Source organism: Bos grunniens, chromosome 6 (assembly GCF_055505025.1).
Source record: "Bos grunniens cultivar Pamir isolate PY7600 chromosome 6, Bosgru_T2T1.0, whole genome shotgun sequence".
Classification (NCBI taxonomy): domain Eukaryota; kingdom Metazoa; phylum Chordata; class Mammalia; order Artiodactyla; family Bovidae; genus Bos; species Bos grunniens.
In genome coordinates this window covers 57,867,661-57,877,890 of record NC_141170.1, presented here as the reverse complement: position 1 = coordinate 57,877,890, position 10,230 = coordinate 57,867,661, and positions in this window count along the sequence as shown.

The following is a 10,230-nucleotide window of genomic DNA, read 5'->3' as shown; positions in this document are numbered from 1 at the left end:
TCCCCTTTTTCACTTGAATTGTATCAACTATTGGGATGATATTGTGAATCAAAAGCTCTCCTTGGCTTTTGAGCAACCAGGACATTTCTGAAGGTGGTGGGCAATACAAACAGCCTCATCTGATAGCTGCAGTTTCTGAAATAATAGTGGTATTTGGTTTACAATTGTCCTTGGAAATGGGTTTAAATTGACGGACACAAATAACAGATATTCTCTTTTTTCTAAGAAAAAAGTATGTCCAAATGGGAGGTACAGATGGAATTGACTCAAAGGAGTCCTTAGTGAAAAACTGGAAAACGACTTTTGAAAGGCATGACTGGAAAAGAGCAGAAATAGATAGGATCCACAGCCAAGAGCATGGGGGAGAAGTGACTGAAGGGGAGAGGGTATAAGATAAATGGAAAGGGATGAGGGAGACACTGCAGGTGTCTCCATTTCTAAAATAGCTTTATCCATTTCTATTGCTTGCCAGGATGCCCTCTTCTGAACACCTCAGACCTACCACTCAGACTGAAAACCAGGTATCATCCTAAACTCCTCTCCCTTACCAACCCACCCCATCATTTACCTCTAATCTTAAGGATTTCACTTCCTAATGCCTCTCCTTTGGTCTACTTGTCTCTTGTTTCATTTAGACCATCATTATTTTTCACATAGTTTACCACCACAGCCCCAGACCTGGTGTTCCAAGCTCTAATTCTGCCTCCCCATTGCCAACTTCACAACTCTAATCATTCTCAACTCTCCAGGGTAATCTTTCTAAAATAGAAATTACCCTCTTACTTAAAACATCAGTGAGTCTGCCTGGACTCAAAATAAAGTTACTGAACATGGCCTCTCAGGCTGATCTCTGCAGCCTCTTCTTTTAGCAGTTTCCTGGTACAATCCATCCTTTAGCCACAGAGTGTCTTTCAGTTCTCTTAAGGTGATTTGCATTTTGTGGGTTTTTTTTTTTAAACCTTACAGCCTTTGTATAAGCTGTGTCTCTTGTACCCACTCTCCCCCTCCTCTGTTTTCAAACGTGGCAAGTTATACAAACGCAATCAACTTATGATACAACCAACAAGCAGAATTTGTTAGGGCAGAGTCTGACAAGCTAAAACAAGAAGGACTTGACATTTCTTGCCCATGTAATGATCCGGAGGTAAAGAGCCCAGGCTAGCAGAGCAGATCGGCCATCTTCAACCGGAGCTCCTCTCTGGCTGTTTTCTCTTTTGCATGTATTGCAGTCATCAGAAAGAGCAAAGGGGCAAAGACAGCTCACTCATTTCTTCTAAAGTTACAGCTGGGAAGTGGGGCAATCCCATTGGCTAGAAAATACAAATGAGTGCACCAAGATTCAAGGAATTATGGGAAATGTAGTGTGTAGCTGGCAGACATATACCTGACTAAAAAAACTGGACAACTTTTCAAGATTATATGTAATCCCTTCTTTCTCTCTATTCAGAAGCAACACCAACCCAGTACTGTGAAGTCATTTGCTGAGGGAAGTGGGATCAGGAGTTCTGAGGTGGGGACAAGGGCCAGAAGCAGGGCCATTACTCAGTAAGCACCAATATGTCTGCACTGGTTATTAAAGTATCAAAATATAGCTGTACAATTTGGCAAAGAATCAGTCCTCTAAGATCTCCTATATGCCTGCCTGCATATATGGCCATCCCAACTCCTCTTCTGGGACCCTCGGACTTCTTCCATGATCCAGCAGCTAAAGGATTAATGTCTGGCACAGAGAGGGACCCAAGAGATGAGACTCTATCTGCTTTTTTTGTTGTTTAGTCCTAAGTCATGTCTGACTGTTCATGATCCAATGGACTGCAGCACGCCAGGCTTCCCTGTCCTACACTATCTCCCAGAGTTTGCTCAAACTCATGTCCATTGAGTCGTGATGTCACCAACCATCTCAACCTCTGTCACCCCCTTCTCATCCTGCCTTCAGTCTTTCCCAGTATCAGGGTATTTTCCAATGAATTGGCTTTTTGCATCAGGTGGCCAAAATACTGGAGCTTCAGCTTCAGCATCAGTCCTTCCAGTGCATATTCAGGGTTGAATTCCTTGAGGCTTCACTGGTTTGATCTCCTTCTTGTCCAATGGGACTCCCAAGAGTCTTCTTTAGCATCACAATTTGAAAGCAACAGTTCTTTGGCACTCAGCCTTCTCTGTCGTCCAACTTTCACATCTGTACACGACTGCTGGAAAAACCGTAACTTTGACTATATGGACCTTTGTCAGCAAAGTGATATCTCTGCCTTTTAATACGCTGTCTAGGTTGGTCATAACTTTTCTTCCAAGGAGCAAGCGTCTTTTATTTTCATGGCTACAGTCACTGTCCGCAGTGATTTTAGAGCCCAAGAAAAGAAAATCTGTCACTGTTTCCACTTTTTCTCCATTTGTTTGCCATGAAGTGTTGGGACCCTGTCTGTTGGATAACCCATTTAACCGAGGCTGATTGTTGATAATTTGAATATTACCCCTGACCAGAAGTCTAACATCCAGTGGCCTTTTTCAGTCACTGAATCCACTCCAAAATAAAAACCTCTGCAATAGACAGAGGTTACTGAACCTCATCTTTATTTTACTTTGGAAATCTTGCTTTAGGGACAGAAAACCTGAGGTTGAGTCAGATTTCCATGACCCATAATATGAGTGAATATGACTCCTGTGGGCGATGATCATTTTGCCAGAGGAGAAAGAATCTGAGCTCATGGGAAGACAGGCCCAAGTTATGTGTCCTAAACAATGCAGACAAGACTTTAAGAAACCAAGAACTGGAAAAGCCAGAATTCATCTAATTGACAGCCCACCCAAAGACATCTTCCAACCATCAAATCCTTTTTCCTGATGGGTTACAGGTATGAAAGAGTGGGACGAACACTGGATTTGGGGCCAGAAGGTCCTGGTACTCGCTTGGAATAGTGGGAAAAACAGGTTTGTAAACTGCTTCCCTTATTACAATCTGTATAGTCCATCTCCACAGCTGTAAAATGAGAGGTAATATTTACCACAAAGTACTATGAGGGGTGAGTGAACTAGGGTATGCTGGATGCCAGGCATGCAGCAGGCATGAAGAAAAGCAAATTCATGTTTCTTTTTTAATTAAAAAAAAATTTATTTATTTATTTGGCTGCACTGGGTCTTCATTGCAGCATGCGGGATCTTTGATCTTTGTGAAACATGTGGGATTTTTTTTCAGTTGTGGCATTCGAGAACTTTAGTTGCAGCATGTGGGACTAGTTCCCTGACCAGGGATCAAACCCGGGCCTTCTGTCTTTGGAGTGTGGAGTCTTAGGAACTGCACCATTAGGGAAGTCCCCATGTTTCTTTCATTTCTTCTCCTCTTGTTCTCTATCTTCACCATGCTTCTATACCTAGTCATCTCCCCAACCCTGTACTCACTTGCACAGGAATTTGTAGTGGGACCACCATCAGGTTATATTAATATACAGTTCATTTCAATTCAGTCGCTCAGTCATGTCCGACTATTTGCAACCCCATGGACTGCAGCATGCCAGGCCTCCCTGTCCATCACCAGCTCCCAGAACTTACTCAAACTCATGTCCATTGAGTTGATGATGCCATCCAACCATCTCATCCTCTGTCATCCCCTTCTGCTTCCGCCTTCGATCTTTCCCAGTATCAGGGTCTTTCCAAACGAGTCAGTTCTTTTTATCAGGTGGCCAAAGTATTGGAGTTTCAGCTTCAGCATCAGTCCTTCCAATGAATATTCAGGACTGATTTCCTTTAGGGTGGACTGGTTTGATCTCCTTGCAGTCCAAGGGACTCTCAAGAGTCTTCTCCAACACCACAGTTCAAAAGCATCAATTCTTTGGCACTCAGCTTTCTTCATAGTCACTTTCACATCCATACATGACTACTGGAAAAATCATAGCTTTGACTAGATGGACCTTTGTTGGTCAAGTAATGTCTCTTCTTTTTAGTATGCTGTCTAGGTTGGTCACAGCTTTTCTTCCAAGGAGCAAGCGTCTTTTAATTTCATGGCTGCAGTCACCATCTGCAGTGATTTTGTAAATATATATATATATATATATATATATATACACAAATCAGCTTTCCACACGAAAAGCAGGAATTCAGCAGGATTTCTTGCATGAAAGAAATTATTAATGTGAAGCAAGATACAGATGTGGAGGACTGCTATTTGAAGTCAAGAGGAACAAAAGCTGACAGATGTACATAATTTTTGATGCATATTGCATAGATTCTGTAATATAATTTACAAAATCATCTACACTAAACATTTCAGATTATGCCTGAATTAAAGCAAAGATCTGTGATACTGGAGATGCCAACCATTTGTGTCGAATGACCCAGTCTTTCAGAATATGCCTGGCCCCGAGTCGTGGAGTCAGCGACACTTAGCATTTGTGGAGTAAAAGAGTGGATTTGCAATGAAATACGGACTTTGTGAGGCAAAGGCAGTGTAAAGTAGAATGTACTTAAGGCATGTGTGGGCTGATTTCATACCAAAACCAGACTGATGTTTGAAGAAAAATGAACCTGCTCATGAATTATGCTGAAGTTTAAACTCTTCAAAACTGGTAATTGCTCTAAGAAGAGCCTTCTGCTTTAGTCATTGTCAGCTAATAGATGAAAATATATGCTTTCCTAAATGTATATTTGAATTTCTAAAGTCTTGTGTTTCACACCAAGAACCAAATTTCAGTCAACATTCTCACTTACTAAAAGGAAGTAATCGATGAGTAAGCTTTGTTTTTGAAGAATTACCTTTCAGAAGAGAAGTAGAAATCCATACATAATTCATGAATCAGCAAACAATTTTTCTGCATTTCTTTAGTATTGCTCAGAGGTGCAAAATATCCCTCTACTCTACAGATCCATCAGCAAGTGTTCATTGAGTGTCTTCTGGACTTTGTCAGAGAAGTCTAATGTGGTGGAAAGAAATCATTAGAGAAAAAGGAGGGATGTAATCAAGTGTTAAGTTCTAATGTTACAAATAAAACATGTCCTCTTAAATTAGATGTTTTGGGGAGTAACATTTAGAAGATTAGGGGAAAAGAGAGTCATATCCAACTCTTTACAACTCCATGGACTGTAGCCCTCCAGGCTCCTCTGTCCATGGAATTCTCCAGGTAAGCACACTGGACTGTGTCACCCTTCCCTTCTCCAGGGGGTCTCCCTGACCTAGGATTCAAACCTAGGATTCAAATCTGGGTCTCCCGCATTACAGGTAGATTCTTTACCATCTGAGCCACCAGGGAAGCCCAGCCTGGAAGGGAGGCACCAAATTAGGTGGCTCAGGTCATCACTGGGGTCTTGGGGGAGGGTAATGAGCCTCAAACCACTTCAGTGAGGATTAAAGCCAGGTCCTTTAAATTAAAGGCAGGTCCAGATAGTGCGAGGGGTGGGAATTAATACATTTCTGAGGACAGGTAGGGGAGAGCACTTAGGAGTCAGGACAGACAATAGGATTTAAATGGATCTTAAACAAATTTAAATGATAGGGTAATATCTGGGGAGAAGTTAGATAGTTTTCCATTTAATTCTTGCTCTTTTCTTGATACTTTAATTGGAAGGTTAGTTAATTCCTCTTTTGTATACGCAGAACACTGAAACACTGACCTGATTTTTACTTCTTTACGTAGTATTATTTGGAATTTTTCATCTCCATTCTTCTGGCTTCAGGAAACCCACCTTGGTTTATTTACCCTTTTTGACACCTCCATTCCCCTGGTCAGTGACCAGGGGTAAGCCCTCTGGAAGCGAAAGAGGAGACAAAACTTTTCTTTGCCCTAAAACCTCAAATCTTTTATCACTCTAGAGATAAAGTGAACTTTATTCTATCAATTTTGACAAAAAAATAACACAGCTCATCTGAATAGAGTTCATGTTATAGGACCTTCAAACTTAAAATTATTCCCTGCATATTTCTCATAAAAGTCTAAAGCATAATATTGTATTCTCAAAGTAAGGTCTGTGTGCCACTGGTGAAGCTGAGACACAAGCAGTTGTGGTTTTTTTCCTTTAAAAATCTTGCAGTTTTTAATGATTTCTATTTCTAGTAAGTCATACTGTTATTATTTAAAATAGTGATAGGAAATTTCCTTTTACTATAAGTTTATTTAGATAAAGAAAACTAGGTTAGTGAAAAGACACAGAAAAATTACACAGGAGGTTCTCTGATGTTTCAAAACATCATGAAAGTGGTAAAAAGTGATTGAAGTTTGGAGAACATTAGGCAAATATGCAGAACATGAGGTTGCAAGGCAGAAGATTCTTCAAGTCTTGGCTTGGTCATAAATACTCAGTTCTAAGCCGGTTAGGCAGTTTAGTTTTACTGAATGTCATCCGTGAAATGGAGACGGTAACATTTCCCTTATAGGGTCTTAATCGAAAGAGACAAAGCATGTGATGGCACCTTGAAACCTGCCAAGTGCATTGAGACCGTCAGCTTTTATTGTTGTGACAGGTGCCGCGGGCACTGATGTTCAGCTGCTGATTTACAATTGCTCTTGTAGAGACAGAAGGGTAGCACAGGGAGCTCACCTCCCCTGCACCATGTATTGTGCCCTAAAATGCATCTGTTGCTTCCTGATGATGTTATCAATCTTTAGGGGAAGGAACTTATTGATTTGTTTCTCTTAGAAGTGCTTCTGCGAATTGATCTGGCCATTCTGATGTTGCAGGCTTGCTAATGCCTCGGCCGGGCCGCCCCTGACTGTGGTTGGAAATGATCCTGCTGCAGAGAAAAGGCCGATCGTTCTGACACTCTGGGGTCTGGCCTGGCTCCTCCAGGTCTGAGCAGCCTCCAAGCTGAAGTTTAACTCCTGCAGGGCTCTTGTTCAGCAACAAGCAGTAACAACCAGTCTCAGAATGTGTTTCTGCACCCAGCAGTACCTGGGGCTGGAGGCCAAGGGTATTTTCATGTTTTCCTTCCTTAAAATGGGCTTCCCTGGTGGCTCAGCTGGGAAAGAATCCACCTGCAATGCAGGAGACCTGGGTTCAGTCGCTGGGTTGGGAAGATCCCCTGGAGAAAGGAAAGGCTACCCACTCCAGTATTCTGGCCTGGAGAATTCCATGGACTGTGTAGTCCACGGGGTCGCAAAGAGTCGGACAGGACTAAGCAACTTTCAGTTTCACTTTTCCTTAAAATAGTCAAAGGGAGTGGGGCAAAGAATGTCGTATATTCCTCCAGTAACCTAGGTTCAATGGAGGCAGCAGAAACACTGAATAAAGGGCATGGGGTTTTGAATGCTAAGTTTTCACCACTTGTTCCTGAAGCAATCTTCTGCAGAATTTGCATGCCCCTCCAAGCCTGTGTTTATACATCTGGAAAATGGAAGTAATAAAACCTGTCTATAAGGCTCCCCAAGTGGCAATCCTAAAGGAAATCAACCCAGAATATTCAGTGGAAGCACTGATGCTGAAACTGAAGCTCCAATGCTTTGGCCACCTGATGCAAAGAGCTGACTCATTGGAAAAGATCCTGATGCTGGGAAAGATTGAGCACATGAGGAGAAGAGAGTTGACAGAGGATGAAATGATTGGACAGCATCATCGACTCAGTGGACATGAGTCTGAGCAAACTCCAGGAAACAGTGAAGGGAAGCCTGGTGTGCTGCATGGAGTCCTGGGGTCGCAAAGTCAGACACGACTGAGCAACTGAGCAATAACAGCAAGGTGGTGCTAGTGGTAAGAGCCGACCTGTCGATCCAGGAGCTGTTAAGAGATGCTGGTTCGATCCCTAGGTCAAGAAGGTCCCCTGGAGGAGGGCATGGCAACCCACTCCAGTGTTCTTGCCTGGAGAATCCCATGGACAAAGGAGCCTGGCAGGCTACAGTTCATAGGGTCACAAAGAGTGGGACCCAAGTGAAGCAACTTAGCACTCATGCTAAGGTTGCTGTGAGAACTAAATGAAATAACCCATTCTCTGATGCAATTGGGCAGAACAGCAGATTCTGGCATCATTTAGTTTCTTGGGACACTGTTGGGCTTTGGTTAAATACAATCCCTTTATCAACTGCAACACATCCTCAGGCTCAGATTAGAGTACTCGCAACCCTGAGTCAACCCACTGCATATTTAGCAAAATGAAATGACAAGACGGGCACTGAGCTGGGGAAGAGGCACTGACCCTCTACTCCTAGAAGAAAGTCATAAAGGAAGACCTAATGATGCAATCTTTGTCTTTTGGGGGCCACCTCCTAAACTCAAATGGCTGCTTCTGGTGATGCTCTTGTGAATTGGACTCTGAGGAAGGCTGCCTGAAAGAGAAGTGATGGTCAAGGAGAGGAGCATCCGAGGCAGACCCCATGGGCTCTTGTCCACTTCCAGAGCATCATGGAAGCCTTCCTCCTCCAGCTCCTTGGGTCCAGTAGGCCCCTGGCAGAGGTCAGCACTCAGTAAACAGTAGCTGGCAGAAGGATGTAGTTTAGAATACACAGGACAAAAATGCTCTCGAATATTTAATCACACAGAAAACTGCACAAATACAGACTTGTGTCCAGCTAAGACCGTTACAGAAGGAGGGTCCTTTGAGAGGAATCTTTTATGCTCTACTGCATGAGTGAACACAAGCGTGCTGCGCATAATCCAGTGCAGTAAAGCAGAGTGGTCTCTGGAGTCAGGCTGACCTGTTATTTTGTTGTTTAGTCGCTAAATTGTGTCCAAATCTTTTGCAACCCCATGGACTATAGCCCACCAGCTCCTCTGTCCGTGAAATTTCCCAGGCAAGACAAATGGAGTGAGTTGTCATTTCCTTCTCCAGGGGATCTTCCTTGAATCAAATTCCAGTTCTGCTGCTTACCAGCTGTGGGAACTTGAGCAAGATATTTAACCTCTTTTGAGTCCTGGTTTCCTTATCTCTAAAATGTGGATAATCATAGTACTCATCTCATGAGGTTATTGTCAAGATAAATGAGATAATGCATGTAAAGTGCTTAGCACAGTTTCCTGCATATGATAAGCCCTGAATAGAAGCTGTTTTATTATTACTATTATTATTATTGGCTGTTAGTAGTAGGGTTCCTTTTTCATGAAGGTAAAGCATGTTTCTAGACCTGCTGCAAGGAGGTTATTTACTGGGTACCTAATCAAGTTCTTGGGAAGGTAGTTTCATGTTTCCATGTAAGATGTTTTGAGATGTATAGATGATGCTTGTATATATGTTTTTGCAAGAAGACACGAGTTGCATTTTGAGGAACTGATTTTTAGCCTTAAAACAATTCAGGACGTTTTGCTCAAAATGTTTCTACATAGAAGGAGGGAACCATACCTAGATAATAGCCCTGTGGTTACTTTCCCTTTAGAGGACTGTCCTTCAGCACGATTAGCACTAGGATTGGTTACGATTGGTTTTCATGTCATTCCATTGGAAAAACCTGTTCTTGGACTTCCCTGCAAATGACAAATTAGGCAACACATGTGGATAATACCCAAGTCCATCAACAGTTTCCAGGAGGATAAAAACCTTAAATGAATATCATACTAATGGTACTATGAAACAATTATGGACTTTGATGACAGCAAACCTGGATTACCTAATCCATCTGCCATTTCCTGGCTCTTTTTAAAAAGCATATATTTCTCCAACCTTGTACATGTAACAGCCTGGAATGCCATTCTCACACCACAGTCCATTTGGTGAATCCTGGCTTCCCTATTGGCTCAGACGGTAAAGAATCTGCCTCCTATGCAAGAGACCTGGGTTTGATCCCTGGGTCTGGAAGATTCCCTGGAGAAGGGAATGGCAACCCATTCCAGTATTCTTACCTGGGAAATCCCATGGACAGAGGAGCTTGGTGGGCTATAGTCCGTGGGGCCGCAGAGTCGGACACGACTGAGCAACTAACACTACACTACATTATACTACTCAACATTTAGCACAAAATAGCAACTCTTCAAGGACAACTCGTATTTGTCAAGAGAGTGGTTCAGTTGTTTAACACAGATCAAACAATAGCTGGTGGAATAGTTTCTCTGTAAGAGTTGGTAGAGGATGATAGGATGGGTTCTACTCTAAGAAGTGGTCCTTGGGCTCAGGCACCTTCTGTTTCTCCACCATATCTACGTTCTATCCCCACAGCAAAAGGGAAAGAAGTTGAGAGCAAGCAGCTTTGGCACAGATCCCTTCTAATCTCATCTCATTGACTAGAACTTAGGTATATGGCCATGCCAAAGTTCAAGAGGGCTGGAAAATGGAGTTTCAATCTGAATGACCATGTCCCAGCCAGTCAAAAAGTCAAGGGGATTCTT